The following is an 18072-nucleotide window of genomic DNA, read 5'->3' as shown; positions in this document are numbered from 1 at the left end:
TTTTCCCTCTAAACATAACAATGGTCATTATGGCCAAACAGTTCGATTTTTGTTTCATCAGACCAGAGGACATTTCTCCAATAACTAGGATCTTTGTCCCCAAACTGTAGTATGGCTTTTTTTATGGCAGTTTTGGAGCAGTAGCTTCTTCCTTGCTGAGCGGCCTCTCGGGCTATGTCGATATAGGACTTGTTTGCCTGTGGATATAGACCATTTTGTACCTGTTTCCTCCAGCATCTTCACAAGGTCCTTTGCTGTTGTTCTGGGATGGATTTGCATTTGTCGACCCAAAGTATGTTCATCTCTAGGAGAGAGAACGCGTCTCCTTCCTGAGCGGTATGACGCCTGCGTCATACCATGGTGTTTATACTTGCGCACTATTGTTTCTACAGATGAGCGAGGTACCTTCAGGCGTTTGGAAATTGCTCCCAAGGAGGAACCATACTTGTGGAGGTCTACATTTTTTTTCTGAGGTCTTGGCTGATTTCCTTTGCTTTTCCCATGGAGTCAAGCAAAGAGGCACTGAGTTTGAAGGTAGGCCTTGAAATACATCTACAGGTACACACACCTCCAATTGACTCAAAGGATGTCAATTAGCCTATCACAAGCTTCTAAAGCCAAGACATCATTTTCGGGAATTTTACAAACTGTTTAAAGGCACAGCCAACTTTGTGTATGTAAACTTCTGGCCCACTGAATTTGTGATACAGTGAATTATAAATGAAATAATCCCTCTGTAAACAATTGTTGGAAAAATGACTTGTGTCATGCACAAAGTAGATGTCCTAACCGACTGCCAAAACTATTGTTTGTTAGCAAGAAATGTGGGGAGGGGTTGACAAACAGGTTTTAATGACTCCAGCCTAAGTGGATGGAAACTTACGACTTCAACTATATGTACCATTTCAAACTGGGAAACGAATTGCACTGTAGTACCCTTCCCTGGTGGTCTAGTGGTTAGGATTCGATTCCCGGTCAGTGAACTGCTCTTTTGCTACATGTTTACGTGTGCAACCTGTCACAATGAATATAGGTTATCGCACATATGTACCAGCTCACACTGGGAACCGATTTGAAATGTTGTACCCTTCCCTGGTGGTCTAGTGGTTAGGATTCGGCGCTCTCACCGCCGCGGCCCGGGTTCGAACCCCGGTCAGGGAACTACTCTTTTGCTACATGTTTACTTGTGCAACCTGTCACAATGAATATAGAAGGTTATCGCACATATGTACCAGCTCACACTGGGAACCGATTTGCACTGTAGTACCCTTCCCTGGTGGTCTAGTGGTTAGGATTCGGTGCAAAAACTAGGTTATTGCAAAAACTAGGATCTTTGTCCCCAAACTGTAGTATGGCTTTTTTATGGCGGTTTTGGAGCAGTAGCTTCTTCCTTGCTGAGCGGCCTCTCGGGGTATGTCGATATAGGACTCGATTGCCTGTGGATATAGACCATTTAGTACCTGTTTCCTCCAGCATCTTCACAAGGTCCTTTGCTGTTGTTCTGGGATGGATTTTCACTTTTCGACCCAAAGTACATTCATCTCTAGGAGAGAGAACGCGTCTCCTTCCTGAGCGGTATGACGCCTACGTGGTCCCATGGTGTTTATACTTGCGTACTATTGTTTCTACAGATGAGCGAGGTACCTTCAGGCGTTTGGAAATTGCTCCCAAGGAGGAACCAGACTTGTGGAGGTCTACATTTTTTTCTGAGGTCTTGGCTGATTTCCTTTGCTTTTCCCATGGAGTCAAGCAAAGAGGCACTGAGTTTGAAGGTAGGCCTTGAAATACATCTACAGGTACACCTCCAATTGACTCAAAGGATGTCAATTAGCCTATCACAAGCTTCTAAAGCCAAGACATCATTTTCGGGAATTTTACAAACTGTTTAAAGGCACAGCCAACTTTGTGTATGTAAACTTCTGGCCCACTGAATTTGTGATACAGTGAATTATAAGTGAAATAATCCCTCTGTAAACAATTGTTGGAAAAATTACTTGTGTCATGCACAAAGTAGATGTCCTAACCGACTGCCAAAACTATTGTTTGTTAGCAAGAAATGTGGGGAGGGGTTGACAAACAGGTTTTAATGACCCAGCCTAAGTGGATGGAAACTTACGAGTTCAACTATATGTACCATTTCAAACTGGGAACGAATTGCACTGTAGTACCCTTCCCTGGTGGTCTAGTGGTTAGGATTCGGTGCTCTCACCGCCGCTGCCCGGGTTCGATTCCCAGTCAGGGAACTACTCTATTGCTACATGTTTACTTGTACAACCTGTCACAATTAATATAGAAGGTTATCACACATATGTACCAGCTCACACTTGGAACCGATTTGCACTGTCGTACCCTTCCCTGGTGGTCTAGTGGTTAGGATTCGGTGCTCTCACCGCCGCGGCCCGGGTTCGATTCCCGGTCAGGGAACTACTCTTTTGCTACATCTTTACTTGTACAACCTGTCACAATGAATATAGAAGGTTATCGCACATATGTACCAGCTCACACTGAGAACCAATTTGCACTGTATTATCCTTCCCTGGTGGTCTAGTGGTTAGGATTCGGCGCTCTCACCGCCGTGCCCCGGGTTCGATTCCCGGTCAGGGAAATAGTCTATGCTCCTTGTTTACTTGTGCAACCTGTCACTATGAATTTAGTAGGTTGTCGCACATATGTACCACTTCAAATTGCAAACCGATTTGCCCTGCTGTGTCCTTCCCAGGTGTTCTAGTGGTGCACTAGACCCTCCTGCAGCAAAGCAACCCCACAACATGATGGTGTTCTTCGGCTTGAAATCCTCACCTTTTCCCTCCAAACATAACAATGGTCATTATGGCCAAACAGTTCGATTTTTGTTTCATCAGACCAGAGGACATTTCTCCAAAAACTAGGATCTTTGTCCCCAAACTGTAGTATGGCTTTTTTATGGCGGTTTTGGAGCAGTAGCTTCTTCCTTGCAGAGGAAGGAGCTTCCTTGCATTTCAAACTGGGAAACGAATTGCACTGTAGTACCCTTCCCTGGTGGTCTAGTGGTTAGGATTCGGCGCTCTCACCGCAGCGGCCCGGGTTTGACTCCCGATTTCCACTGTAGTACCCTTCCCTGGTGGTTTGACTCCCAGTTCGACTCCCGATTTGCACTGTAGTACCCTTCCCTGGTGGTCTAGTGGTTAGGATTGGCGCTCTCACCGCTGCGGCCCGGGTTTGATTCATGGTCAGGGAACTAATCTTTTGCTACATGTTTACTTGTACAACCTGTCACAATGAATATAGAAGGTTATCGCACATATGTACCAGCTCACACTTGGAACCGATTTGCACTGTCGTACCCTTCCCTGGTGGTCTAGTGGTTAGGATTTGGCGCTCTCACCGCCGCGGCCCGGGTTCGATTCCGGTCAGGGAACTACTCTTTTGCTACATCTTTACTTCTACAACCTGTCACAATGAATATAGAAGGTTATCGCACATATGTACCAGCTCACACTGAGAACCAATTTTCACTGTATTATCCTTCCCTGGTGGTCTAGTGGTTAGGATTCGGCGCTCTCAAACGCGGCTTGGGTTCGATTCCGGTCTGGGGAAATAGTCTATGCTCCTTGTTTACTTGTGCAACCTGTCACTATGAGTTTAGTAGGTTGTCGCACATATGTACCACTTCAAATTGCAAACCGATTTGCCCTGCAGTGTCCTTCCCAGGTGTTCTAGTGGTGCACCATACCCTCCTGCAGCAAAGCACCCCCACAACATGATGGTGTTCCCTAGTACCCTTCCCTAGTGGTCTACTACTCTTTTGCTACATGTTTACTTGTACAACCTGTCACAATTAATATAGGTTATCGCACATATGTACCAGCTCACACTTGGAACCGATTTGCACTGTAGTACCCTTCCCTGGTGGTCTAGTGGTTAGGATTCGGCGCTCTCACCGCCGCGGCCCGGGTTTGATTCCTGATCAGGGAACTACTCTTTTGCTACATGTTTACTTGTACAACCTGTCACAATGAATATAGAAGGTTATCGCACATATGTACCAGCTCACACTGAGAACTGATTTGCACTGTATTATCCTTCCCTGGTGGTCTAGTAGTTAGGATTCGGCGCTCTCACCGCCGCGGCCTGGGTTCGATGCACGGTCAGGGAAATAGTCTATGCTCCTTCTTTACTTCTGCAACCTGTCACAATGAATATAGAAGGTTATCGCACATATGTACCAGCTCACACTGGGAACTGATTTGCACTGCAGTGTCCTTCCCAGGTGTTCTAGTGGTGCACCAGACCCTCTTGCATCAAAGCACCCCCACAACATGATGGTGTTCTTCGGCTTGAAAGCCTCCCCTTTTCCCTCTAAACATAACAATGGTCATTATGGCCAAACAGTTCGATTTTTGTTTCATCAGACCAGAGGACATTTCTCCAATAACTAGGATCTTTGTCCCCAAACTGTAGTATGGCTTTTTTATGGCAGTTTTGGAGCAGTAGCTTCTTCCTTGCTGAGCGGCCTCTCGGGCTATGTCGATATAGGACTTGTTTGCCTGTGGATATAGACCATTTTGTACCTGTTTCCTCCAGCATCTTCACAAGGTCCTTTGCTGTTGTTCTGGGATGGATTTGCATTTGTCGACCCAAAGTATGTTCATCTCTAGGAGAGAGAACGCGTCTCCTTCCTGAGCGGTATGACGCCTGCGTCATACCATGGTGTTTATACTTGCGTACTATTGTTTCTACAGATGAGCGAGGTACCTTCAGGCGTTTGGAAATTGCTCCCAAGGAGGAACCATACTTGTGGAGGTCTACATTTTTTTCTGAGGTCTTGGCTGATTTCCTTTGCTTTTCCCATGGAGTCAAGCAAAGAGGCACTGAGTTTGAAGGTAGGCCTTGAAATACATCTACAGGTACACACACCTCCAATTGACTCAAAGGATGTCAATTAGCCTATCAGAAGCTTCTAAAGCCATGACATCATTTTCGGGAATTTTACAAACTGTTTAAAGGCACAGCCAACTTAGTGTATGTAAACTTCTGGCCCACTGAATTTGTGATACAGTGAATTATAAGTGAAATAATCCCTCTGTAAACAATTGTTGGAAAAATTACTTGTGTCATGCACAAAGTAGATGTCCTAACCGACTGCCAAAACTATCGTTTGTTAGCAAGAAATGTGTGGAGGGGTTGACAAACAGGTTTTAATGACTCCAGCCTAAGTGGATGGAAACTTACGACTTCAACTATATGTACCATTTCAAACTGGGAAACGAATTGCACTGTAGTACCCTTCCCTGGTGGTCTAGTGGTTAGGATTCGATTCCCGGTCAGGGAACTACTCTTTTGCTACATGTTTACTTGTACAACCTGTCACAATGAATATAGAAGGTTATCGCACATATGTACCAGCTCACACTGAGAACCGATTTGCACTGTATTATCCTTCCCTTGTGATCTAGTGGTTAGGATTTGGCGCTCTCACCGCTGCGGCCCGGGTTCAATTCCCGGTCAGGGAACTACTCTTTTGCTACATGTTTACTTGTACAACCTGTCACAATGAATATAGAAGATTATCGCACATATGTACCAGCTCACACTGAGAACCGATTTGCACTGTATTATCCTTCCCTGGTGGTCTAGTGGTTAGGATTCGGCGCTCTCACCGCCGCGGCCTGGGTTCGATTCCCGGTCAGGGAAATAGTCTATGCTCCTTGTTTACTTGTGCAACCTGTCACTATGAATTTAGTAGGTTGTCGCACATATGTACCACTTCAAATTGCGAACCGATTTGCACTGCAGTGTCCTTCCCAGGTGTTCTAGTGGTGCACCAGACCCTCCTGCAGCAAAGCACCCCCACAACATGATGGTGTTCTTCGGCTTGAAAGCCTCCCCCTTTTCCCTCCAAACATAACAATGGTCATTATGGCCAAACAGTTCGATTTTTGTTTCATCAGACCAGAGGACATTTCTCCAAAAACTAGGATCTTTGTCCCCAAACTGTAGTATGGCTTTTTATGGCGGTTTTGGAGCAGTAGCTTCTTCCTTGCTGAGCGGCCTCTCGGGGTATGTCGATATAGGACTCGTTTGCCTGTGGATGTAGACCATTTTGTACCTGTTTCCTCCAGCATCTTCACAAGGTCCTTTGCTGTTGTTCTGGGATGGATTTGCACTTTTCGACCTAAAGTTTTAATGACTCCAGCCTAAGTGGATGGAAACTTACGACTTCAACTATATGTACCATTTCAAACTGGGAAACGAATTGCACTGTAGTATCCTTCCCTGGTGGTCTAGTGGTTAGGATTCGATTCCCGGTCAGTGAACTGCTCTTTTGCTACATGTTTACGTGTGCAACCTGTCACAATGAATATAGAAGGTTATCGCACATATGTACCAGCTCACACTGGGAACCGATTTGAAATGTTGTACCCTTCCCTGGTGGTCTAGTGCTTAGGATTTGGCGCTCTCACAGCCGCTGCCCGGGTTCGATTCCCGTTCAGGGAACTAATCTTTTGCTACATGTTTACTTGTGCAACCTGTCACAATGAATATAGAAGGTTATCGCACATATGTACCAGCTCACACTGGGAACCGATTTGAACTGTAGTACCCTTCCCTGGTGGTCTAGTGGTTAGGATTTGGCGCTCTCACCGCCGCGACCCGGGTTCGATTCCCGTTCAGGGAACTATGCTTTTGCTACATGTTTACTTGTGCAACCTGTCACAATGAATATAGGAGGTTATCGCACATATGTACCATCTCACACTGGGAACCGATTTGCACTGCAGTGTCCTTCCCAGGTGTTCTAGTGGTGCACCAGACCCTCCTGCAGCAAAGCACCCCCACAACATGATGGTGTTCTGAGCGGGCTCTCGAGGTATGTCGATATAGGACTCGTTTGCCTGTGGATATAGACCATTTTGTACCTGTTTCCTCCAGCATCTTCACAAGGTCCTTTGCTGTTGTTCTGGGATGGATTTGCACTTTTCGACCCAAAGTACGTTCATCTCTAGGAGAGAGAACGCGTCTCCTTCCTGAGCGGTATGACGCCTGCGCCATACCATGGTGTTTATACTTGCGTACTATTGTTTCTACAGATGAGCGAGGTACCTTCAGGCGTTTGGAAATTGCTCCCAAGGAGGAACCAGACTTGTGGAGGTCTACATTTTTTTCTGAGGTTTTGCCTGATTTCCTTTGCTTTTCCCATGGAGTCAAGCAAAGAGGCACTGAGTTTGAAGGTAGGCCTTGAAATACATCTACAGGTACTCCTCCAATTGACTCAAAGGATGTCAATTAGCCTATCAGAAGCTTCTAAAGCCATGACATCATTTTCGGGAATTTTACAAACTGTTTAAAGGCACAGCCAACTTATTGTATGTAAACTTCTGGCCCACTGAATTTGTGATACAGTGACTTATAAGTGAAATAATCCCAATGTAAACAATTGTTGGAAAAATGACTTGTGTCATGCACAAAGTAGATGTCCTAACCGTCTGCCAAAACGATCGTTTGTTAGCAAGAAATGTGGGGAGGGGTTGACAAACAGGTTTTAATGACTCCAGCCTAAGTGGATGGAAACTTACGACTTCAACTATATGTACCATTTCAAACTGGGAAACGAATTCCACTGTAGTACCCTTCCCTGTTCGTCTAGTGGTTAGGATTCGGCGCTCTCACCGCCGCGGCCCGGGTTCGATTCCCGGTCAGGGAACTACTATATTGCTACATGTTTACTTGTACAACCTGTCACAATGAATATAGAAGGTTATCACACATATGTACCAGCTCACACTTGGAACCGATTTGCACTGTCGTACCCTTCCCTGGTGGTCTAGTGGTTAGGATTCGGCGCTCTCACCGCCGCGGCCCGGGTTCGATTCCCGGTCAGGGAACCACTCTTTTGCTACATCTTTACTTGTACAACCTGTCACAATGAATATAGAAGGTTATCGCACATATGTACCAGCTCACACTGAGAACCAATTTGCACTGTATTATCCTTCCCTGGTGGTCTAGTGGTTAGGATTCGGTGCTCTCACCGCCGCGGCCTGGGTTCGATTCCCGGTCAGGGAAATAGTCTATTCTCCTTGTTTACTTGTGCAACCTGTTACTATGAATTTAGTAGGTTGTCGCACATATGTACCACTTCAAATTGCAAACCGATTTGCCCTGCAGTGTCCTTCCCAGGTGTTCTAGTGGTGCACCAGACCCTCCTGCAGCAAAGCACCCCCACAACATGATGGTGTTCTTCGGCTTGAAAGCCTCCCCTTTTCCCTCCAAACATAACAATGGTCATTATGGCCAAACAGTTCGATTGTTGTTTCATCAGACCAGAGGACATTTCTCCAAAAACTAGGATCTTTGTCCCCAAACTGTAGTATGGCTTTTTTATGGCGGTTTTGGAGCAGTAGCTTCTTCCTTGCTGAGCGGCCTCTCGGGGTATGTCGATATAGGACTCGTTTGCCTGTGGATATAGACCATTTTGTACCTGTTTCCTCCAGCATCTTCACAAGGTCCTTTGCTGTTGTTCTGGGATGGATTTGCACTTTTCGACCCAAAGTTTTAATGACTCCAGCCTAAGTGGATGGAAACTTACGACTTCAACTATATGTACCATTTCAAACTGGGAAACGAATTGCATTGTAGTATCCTTCCCTGGTGGTCTAGTGGTTAGGATTCGATTCCCGGTCAGTGAACTGCTCTTTTGCTACATGTTTACGTGTGCAACCTGTCACAATGAATATAGAAGGTTATCGCACATATGTAGCAGCTCACACTGGGAAACAATTTGAAATGTTGTACCCTTCCCTGGTGGTCTAGTGCTTAGGATTCGGCGCTCTCACAGCCGCTGCCCGGGTTCGATTCCCGTTCAGGGAACTAATCTTTTGCTACATGTTTACTTGTGCAACCTGTCACAATGAATATAGAAGGTTATCGCACATATGTACCAGCTCACACTGGGAACCGATTTGCACTGTGGTACCCTTCCCTGGTGGTCTACTGGTTAGGATTCGGCGCTCTCACCGCCACAGCCCGGGTTCGATTCCTGTTCAGGGAACTACGCTTTTGCTACATGTTTACTTGTGCAACCTGTCACAATGAATATAGAAGGTTATCGCACATATGTACCAGCTCACACTGGGAACTGATTTGCACTGCAGTGTCCTTCCCAGGTGTTCTAGTGGTGCACCAGACCCTCCTGCAGCAAAGCACCCCCACAACATGATGGTGTTCTTCGGCTTGAAAGCCTCCCCCTTTTCCCTCCAAACATAACAATGGTCATTATGGCCAAACAGTTCGATTTTTGTTTCATCAGACCAGAGGACATTTCTCCAAAAACTAGGATCTTTGTCCCCAAACTGTAGTATGGCTTTTTTTATGGCGGTTTTGGAGCAGTAGCTTTTTCCTTGCTGAGCGACCTCTCGGGGTATGTCGATATAGGACTCGTTTGCCTGTGGATATAGACCATTTTGTACCTTTTTCCTCCAGCATCTTCACAAGGTCCTTTGCTGTTGTTCTGGGATGGATTTGCACTTTTCGACCCAAAGTACGTTCATCTCTAGGAGAGAGAACGCGTCTCCTTCCTGAGCGGTATGACGCCTACGTGGTCCCATGGTGTTTATACTTGCGTACTATTGTTTCTACAGATGAGCGAGGTACCTTCAGGCGTTTGGAAATTGCTCCCAAGGAGGAACCAGACTTGTGGAGGTCTACATTTTTTCTGAGGTTTTGCCTGATTTCCTTTGCTTTTCCCATGGAGTCAAGCAAAGAGGCACTGAGTTTGAAGGTAGGCCTTGAAATACATCTACAGGTACACCTCCAATTGACTCAAAGGATGTCAATTAGCCTATCACAAGCTTCTAAAGCCAAGACATCATTTTCGGGAATTTTACAAACTGTTTAAAGGCACAGCCAACTTTGTGTATGTAAACTTCTGGCCCACTGAATTTGTGATACAGTGAATTATAAGTGAAATAATCCCTCTGTAAACAATTGTTGGAAAAATGACTTGTGTCATGCACAAAGTAGATGTCCTAACCGACTGCCAAAACTATTGTTTGTTAGCAAGAAATGTGGGGAGGGGTTGACAAACAGGTTTTAATGACTCCAGCCTAAGTGGATGGAAACTTACGACTTCAACTATATGTACCATTTCAAACTGGGAAACGAATTGCACTGTAGTACCCTTCCCTGGTGGTCTAGTGGTTAGGATTCGATTCCCGGTCAGTGAACTGCTCTTTTGCTACATGTTTACGTGTGCAACCTGTCACAATGAATATAGAAGGTTATCGCACATATGTACCAGCTCACACTGGGAACCGATTTGAAATGTTGTACCCTTCCCTGGTGGTCTAGTGCTTAGGATTTGGCGCTCTCACAGCCGCTGCCCGGGTTCGATTCCCGTTCAGGGAACTAATCTTTTGCTACATGTTTACTTGTGCAACCTGTCACAATGAATATAGAAGGTTATCGCACATATGTACCAGCTCACACTGGGAACCGATTTGAACTGTAGTACCCTTCCCTGGTGGTCTAGTGGTTAGGATTTGGCGCTCTCACCGCCGCGACCCGGGTTCGATTCCCGTTCAGGGAACTATCTTTTGCTACATGTTTACTTGTGCAACCTGTCACAATGAATATAGGAGGTTATCGCACATATGTACCATCTCACACTGGGAACCGATTTGCACTGCAGTGTCCTTCCCAGGTGTTCTAGTGGTGCACCAGACCCTCCTGCAGCAAAGCACCCCCACAACATGATGGTGTTCTGAGCGGGCTCTCGAGGTATGTCGATATAGGACTCGTTTGCCTGTGGATATAGACCATTTTGTACCTGTTTCCTCCAGCATCTTCACAAGGTCCTTTGCTGTTGTTCTGGGATGGATTTGCACTTTTCGACCCAAAGTACGTTCATCTCTAGGAGAGAGAACGCGTCTCCTTCCTGAGCGGTATGACGCCTGCGCCATACCATGGTGTTTATACTTGCGTACTATTGTTTCTACAGATGAGCGAGGTACCTTCAGGCGTTTGGAAATTGCTCCCAAGGAGGAACCAGACTTGTGGAGGTCTACATTTTTTTCTGAGGTTTTGCCTGATTTCCTTTGCTTTTCCCATGGAGTCAAGCAAAGAGGCACTGAGTTTGAAGGTAGGCCTTGAAATACATCTACAGGTACTCCTCCAATTGACTCAAAGGATGTCAATTAGCCTATCAGAAGCTTCTAAAGCCATGACATCATTTTCGGGAATTTTACAAACTGTTTAAAGGCACAGCCAACTTATTGTATGTAAACTTCTGGCCCACTGAATTTGTGATACAGTGACTTATAAGTGAAATAATCCCAATGTAAACAATTGTTGGAAAAATGACTTGTGTCATGCACAAAGTAGATGTCCTAACCGTCTGCCAAAACGATCGTTTGTTAGCAAGAAATGTGGGGAGGGGTTGACAAACAGGTTTTAATGACTCCAGCCTAAGTGGATGGAAACTTACGACTTCAACTATATGTACCATTTCAAACTGGGAAACGAATTCCACTGTAGTACCCTTCCCTGTTCGTCTAGTGGTTAGGATTCGGCGCTCTCACCGCCGCGGCCCGGGTTCGATTCCCGGTCAGGGAACTACTATATTGCTACATGTTTACTTGTACAACCTGTCACAATGAATATAGAAGGTTATCACACATATGTACCAGCTCACACTTGGAACCGATTTGCACTGTCGTACCCTTCCCTGGTGGTCTAGTGGTTAGGATTCGGCGCTCTCACCGCCGCGGCCCGGGTTCGATTCCGGTCAGGGAACCACTCTTTTGCTACATCTTTACTTGTACAACCTGTCACAATGAATATAGAAGGTTATCGCACATATGTACCAGCTCACACTGAGAACCAATTTGCACTGTATTATCCTTCCCTGGTGGTCTAGTGGTTAGGATTCGGTGCTCTCACCGCCGCGGCCTGGGTTCGATTCCCGGTCAGGGAAATAGTCTATTCTCCTTGTTTACTTGTGCAACCTGTTACTATGAATTTAGTAGGTTGTCGCACATATGTACCACTTCAAATTGCAAACCGATTTGCCCTGCAGTGTCCTTCCCAGGTGTTCTAGTGGTGCACCAGACCCTCCTGCAGCAAAGGACCCCCACAACATGATGGTGTTCTTCGGCTTGAAAGCCTCCCCCTTTTCCCTCCAAACATAACAATGGTCATTATGGCCAAACAGTTCGATTGTTGTTTCATCAGACCAGAGGACATTTCTCCAATAACTAGGATCTTTGTCCCCAAACTGTAGTATGGCTTTTTTATGGCGGTTTTGGAGCAGTAGCTTCTTCCTTGCTGAGCGGCCTCTCGGGGTATGTCGATATAGGACTCGTTTGCCTGTGGATATAGACCATTTTGTACCTGTTTCCTCCAGCATCTTCACAAGGTCCTTTGCTGTTGTTCTGGGATGGATTTGCACTTTTCGACCCAAAGTTTTAATGACTCCAGCCTAAGTGGATGGAAACTTACGACTTCAACTATATGTACCATTTCAAACTGGGAAACGAATTGCATTGTAGTATCCTTCCCTGGTGGTCTAGTGGTTAGGATTCGATTCCCGGTCAGTGAACTGCTCTTTTGCTACATGTTTACGTGTGCAACCTGTCACAATGAATATAGAAGGTTATCGCACATATGTACCAGCTCACACTGGGAAACAATTTGAAATGTTGTACCCTTCCCTGGTGGTCTAGTGCTTAGGATTCGGCGCTCTCACAGCCGCTGCCCGGGTTCGATTCCCGTTCAGGGAACTAATCTTTTGCTACATGTTTACTTGTGCAACCTGTCACAATGAATATAGAAGGTTATCGCACATATGTACCAGCTCACACTGGGAACCGATTTGCACTGTGGTACCCTTCCCTGGTGGTCTACTGGTTAGGATTCGGCGCTCTCACCGCCACAGCCCGGGTTCGATTCCTGTTCAGGGAACTACGCTTTTGCTACATGTTTACTTGTGCAACCTGTCACAATGAATATAGAAGGTTATCGCACATATGTACCAGCTCACACTGGGAACTGATTTGCACTGCAGTGTCCGTCCCAGGTGTTCTAGTGGTGCACCAGACCCTCCTGCAGCAAAGCACCCCCACAACATGATGGTGTTCTTCGGCTTGAAAGCCTCCCCTTTTCCCTCCAAACATAACAATGGTCATTATGGCCAAACAGTTCGATTTTGTTTCATCAGACCAGAGGACATTTCTCCAAAAACTAGGATCTTTGTCCCCAAACTGTAGTATGGCTTTTTTTATGGCGGTTTTGGAGCAGTAGCTTTTTCCTTGCTGAGCGACCTCTCGGGGTATGTCGATATAGGACTCGTTTGCCTGTGGATATAGACCATTTTGTACCTTTTTCCTCCAGCATCTTCACAAGGTCCTTTGCTGTTGTTCTGGGATGGATTTGCACTTTTCGACCCAAAGTACGTTCATCTCTAGGAGAGAGAACGCGTCTCCTTCCTGAGCGGTATGACGCCTACGTGGTCCCATGGTGTTTATACTTGCGTACTATTGTTTCTACAGATGAGCGAGGTACCTTCAGGCGTTTGGAAATTGCTCCCAAGGAGGAACCAGACTTGTGGAGGTCTACATTTTTTTCTGAGGTTTTGCCTGATTTCCTTTGCTTTTCCCATGGAGTCAAGCAAAGAGGCACTGAGTTTGAAGGTAGGCCTTGAAATACATCTACAGGTACACCTCCAATTGACTCAAAGGATGTCAATTAGCCTATCACAAGCTTCTAAAGCCAAGACATCATTTTCGGGAATTTTACAAACTGTTTAAAGGCACAGCCAACTTTGTGTATGTAAACTTCTGGCCCACTGAATTTGTGATACAGTGAATTATAAGTGAAATAATCCCTCTGTAAACAATTGTTGGAAAAATGACTTGTGTCATGCACAAAGTAGATGTCCTAACCGACTGCCAAAACTATTGTTTGTTAGCAAGAAATGTGGGGAGGGGTTGACAAACAGGTTTTAATGACTCCAGCCTAAGTGGATGGAAACTTACGACTTCAACTATATGTACCATTTCAAACTGGGAAACGAATTGCACTGTAGTACCCTTCCCTGGTGGTCTAGTGGTTAGGATTCGATTCCCGGTCAGTGAACTGCTCTTTTGCTACATGTTTACGTGTGCAACCTGTCACAATGAATATAGAAGGTTATCGCACATATGTACCAGCTCACACTGGGAACCGATTTGCACTGTAGTACCCTTCCCTGGTGGTCTAGTGGTTAGGATTCGGCGCTCTCACCGCCGTGGCCCGGGTTCGATCCCCGGTCAGGGAACTACTCTTTTGCTACATGTTTACTTGTGCAACCTGTCACAATGAATATAGAAGGTTATCGCACATATGTACCAGCTCACACTGGGAACCGATTTGCACTGTAGTACCCTTCCCTGGTGGTCTAGTGGTTAGGATTCGGCGCAAAAACTAGGTTATTGCAAAAACTAGGATCTTTGTCCCCAAACTGTAGTATAGCTTTTTTATGGCGGTTTTGGAGCAGTAGCTTCTTCCTTGCTGAGCGGCCTCTCGGGGTATGTCGATATAGGACTCGATTGCCTGTGGATATAGACCATTTAGTACCTGTTTCCTCCAGCATCTTCACAAGGTCCTTTGCTGTTGTTCTGGGATGGATTTTCACTTTTCGACCCAAAGTACGTTCATCTCTAGGAGAGAGAACGCGTCTCCTTCCTGAGCGGTATGACGCCTACGTGGTCCCATGGTGTTTATACTTGCGTACTATTGTTTCTACAGATGAGCGAGGTACCTTCAGGCGTTTGGAAATTGCTCCCAAGGAGGAACCAGACTTGTGGAGGTCTACATTTTTTTCTGAGGTCTTGGCTGATTTCCTTTGCTTTTCCCATGGAGTCAAGCGAAGAGGCACTGAGTTTGAAGGTAGGCCTTGAAATACATCTACAGGTACACCTCCAATTGACTCAAAGGATGTCAATTAGCCTATCACAAGCTTCTAAAGCCAAGACATCATTTTCGGGAATTTTACAAACTGTTTAAAGGCACAGCCAACTTTGTGTATGTAAACTTCTGGCCCACTGAATTTGTGATACAGTGAATTATAAGTGAAATAATCCCTCTGTAAACAATTGTTGGAAAAATGACTTGTGTCATGCACAAAGTAGATGTCCTAACCGACTGCCAAAACTATTGTTTGTTAGCAAGAAATGTGGGGAGGGGTTGACAAACAGGTTTTAATGACTCCAGCCTAAGTGGATGGAAACTTACGACTTCAACTATATGTACCATTTCAAACTGGGAAACGAATTGCACTGTAGTACCCTTCCCTGGTGGTCTAGTGGTTAGGATTCGATTCCAGGTCAGTGAACTGCTCTTTTGCTACATGTTTACGTGTGCAACCTGTCACAATGAATATAAAAGGTTATCGCACATATGTACCAGCTCACACTGGGAACCGATTTGAAATGTTCTACCCTTCCCTGGTGGTCTAGTTGTTAGAATTTGGCGCTGTCACCGCCGCGTCCCGGGTTCGATTCCCGTTCAGGGAACTAATCTTTTGCTACATGTTTACTTGTGTAACCTGTCACAATGAATATAGAAGGTTATCGCACATATGTACCAGCTCACACTGGGAACCGATTTGCACTGTAGTACCCTTCCCTGGTGGTCTAGTGGTTAGGATTCGGCGCTCTCACCGCCGCGGCCCGGGTTCGATCCCCGGTCAGGGAACTACTCTTTTGCTACATGTTTACTTGTGCAACCTGTCACAATGAATATAGAAGGTTATCGCACATATGTACCAGCTCACACTGGGAACCGATTTGCACTGTAGTACCCTTCCCTGGTGGTCTAGTGGTTAGGATTCGGCGCAAAAACTAGGTTATTGCAAAAACTAGGATCTTTGTCCCCAAACTGTAGTATGGCTTTTTTATGGCGGTTTTGGAGCAGTAGCTTCTTCCTTGCTGAGCGGCCTCTCGGGGTATGTCGATATAGGACTCGATTGCCTGTGGATATAGACCATTTAGTACCTGTTTCCTCCAGCATCTTCACAAGGTCCTTTGCTGTTGTTCTGGGATGGATTTTCACTTTTCGACCCAAAGTACGTTCATCTCTAGGAGAGAGAACGCGTCTCCTTCCTGAGCGGTATGACGCCTACGTGGTCCCATGGTGTTTATACTTGCGTACTATTGTTTCTACACATGAGCGAGGTACCTTCAGGCATTTGGAAATTGCTCCCAAGGAGGAACCAGACTTGTGGAGGTCTACATTTTTTTCTGAGGTCTTGGCTGATTTCCTTTGCTTTTCCCATGGAGTCAAGCAAAGTTTGAAGGTAGGCCTTGAAATACATCTACAGGTACACCTCCAATTGACTCAAAGGATGTCAATAAGCCTATCAGAAGCTTCTAAAGCCATGACATCATTTTCGGGAATTTTACAAACTGTTTAAAGGCACAGCCAACTTTGTGTATGTAAACTTCTGGCCCACTGAATTTGTGATACAGTGAATTATAAGTGAAATAATCCCTCTGTAAACAATTGTTGGAAAAATGACTTGTGTCATGCACAAAGTAGATGTCCTAACCGACTGCCAAAACTATCGTTTGTTAGCAAGAAATGTGGGGAGGGGTTGACAAACAGGTTTTAATGACTCCAGCCTAAGTGGATGGAAACTTACGACTTCAACTATATGTACCATTTCAAACTGGGAAAGGAATTGCACTGTAGTACCCTTCCCTGGTGGTCTAGTGGTTAGGATTCGGCGCTCTCACCGCCGCGGCCTGGGTTTGATTCCCGGTCAGGGAACTACTCTTTTGCTACATCTTTACTTCTACAACCTGTCACAATGAATATAGAAGGTTATCGCACATATGTACCAGCTCACACTGAGAACCGATTTGCACTGTATTATCCTTCCCTGGTGGTCTAGTGGTTAGGATTTGGCACTCTCACCGCCGCGCCCTGGGTTTGATTCCCGGTCAGGGAAATAGTCTATGCTCCTTATTTACTTGTGCAACCTGTCACTATGAATTTAGTAGGTTGTCGCACATATGTACCACTTCAAATTGCAAACCGATTTGCCCTGCAGTGTCCTTCCCAGGTGTTCTAGTGGTGCACCAGACCCTCCTGCAGCAAAGCACCCCCACAACATGATGGTGTTCTTCGGCTTGAAAGCCTCCCCCTTTTCCCTCCAAACATAACAATGGTCATTATGGCCAAACAGTTCGATTTTTGTTTCATCAGACCAGAGGACATTTCTCCAAAAACTAGGATCTTTGTCCCCAAACTGTAGTATGGCTTTTTTATGGCGGTTTTGGAGCAGTAGCTTCTTCCTTGCTGAGCGGCCTCTCGGGGTATGTCGATATAGGACTCGTTTGCCTGTGGATATAGACCATTTTGTACCTGTTTCCTCCAGCATCTTCACAGGGTCCTTTGCTGTTGTTCTGGGATGGATTTGCACTTTTCGACCCAAAGTACGTTCATCTCTAGGAGAGAACGCGTCTCCTTCCTGAGCGGTATGACGCCTGCGCCATACCATGGTGTTTATACTTGCGTACTATTGTTTCTACAGATGAGCGAGGTACCTTCAGGCGTTTGGAAATTGCTCCCAAGGAGGAACCAGACTTGTGGAGGTCTACATTTTTTTTCTGAGGTTTTGCCTGATTTCCTTTGCTTTTCCCATGGAGTCAAGCAAAGAGGCACTGAGTTTGAAGGTAGGCCTTGAAATACATCTACAGGCACTCCTCCAATTGACTCAAAGGATGTCAATTAGCCTATCAGAAGCTTCTAAAGCCATGACATCATTTTCGGGAATTTTACAAACTGTTTAAAGGCACAGCCAACTCATTGTATGTAAACTTCTGGCCCACGGAATTTGTGATACAGTGAATTATAAGTGAAATAATCCCAATGTAAACAATTGTTGGAAAAATGACTTGTGTCATGCACAAAGTAGATGTCCTAACCGTCTGCCAAAACTATCGTTTGTTCGCAAGAAATGTGGGGAGGGGTTGACAAACAGGTTTTAATGACTCCAGCCTAAGTGGATGGAAACTTACGACTTCAACTATATGTACCATTTCAAACTGGGAA

At 45.6% G+C, this 18072-nt stretch overlaps 6 non-coding genes across 6 annotated transcripts; all 6 read left to right on the top strand.

The window, feature by feature from the left end:
- Positions 1-1089: 1089 nt before the first annotated feature.
- Positions 1090-1161, top strand: trnae-cuc. Its single transcript has one exon. It is a non-coding gene; the product is annotated as a tRNA-Glu (tRNA).
- Positions 1162-2352: 1191 nt separating this feature from the next.
- On the top strand, positions 2353-2424 carry trnae-cuc. Its single transcript has one exon. It is a non-coding gene; the product is annotated as a tRNA-Glu (tRNA).
- A 109-nt stretch (positions 2425-2533) lies between these two features.
- Positions 2534-2605, top strand: trnae-cuc. The gene has a single exon. It is a non-coding gene; the product is annotated as a tRNA-Glu (tRNA).
- Positions 2606-7793: 5188 nt separating this feature from the next.
- Positions 7794-7865, top strand: trnae-cuc. The gene has a single exon. It is a non-coding gene; the product is annotated as a tRNA-Glu (tRNA).
- A 6356-nt stretch (positions 7866-14221) lies between these two features.
- On the top strand, positions 14222-14293 carry trnae-cuc. The gene has a single exon. It is a non-coding gene; the product is annotated as a tRNA-Glu (tRNA).
- A 1346-nt stretch (positions 14294-15639) lies between these two features.
- trnae-cuc lies at positions 15640-15711 on the top strand. The gene has a single exon. It is a non-coding gene; the product is annotated as a tRNA-Glu (tRNA).
- The last annotated feature ends 2361 nt before the right edge of the window (positions 15712-18072 follow it).

The sequence above is a fragment of the Oncorhynchus gorbuscha genome, unplaced genomic scaffold (genome assembly GCF_021184085.1).
Source record: "Oncorhynchus gorbuscha isolate QuinsamMale2020 ecotype Even-year unplaced genomic scaffold, OgorEven_v1.0 Un_scaffold_2669, whole genome shotgun sequence".
Taxonomy (NCBI): Eukaryota; Metazoa; Chordata; class Actinopteri; order Salmoniformes; family Salmonidae; genus Oncorhynchus; species Oncorhynchus gorbuscha.
Note: the sequence above shows the minus strand (reverse complement) of the source record. Positions and strands in the feature narration are given on the sequence as shown.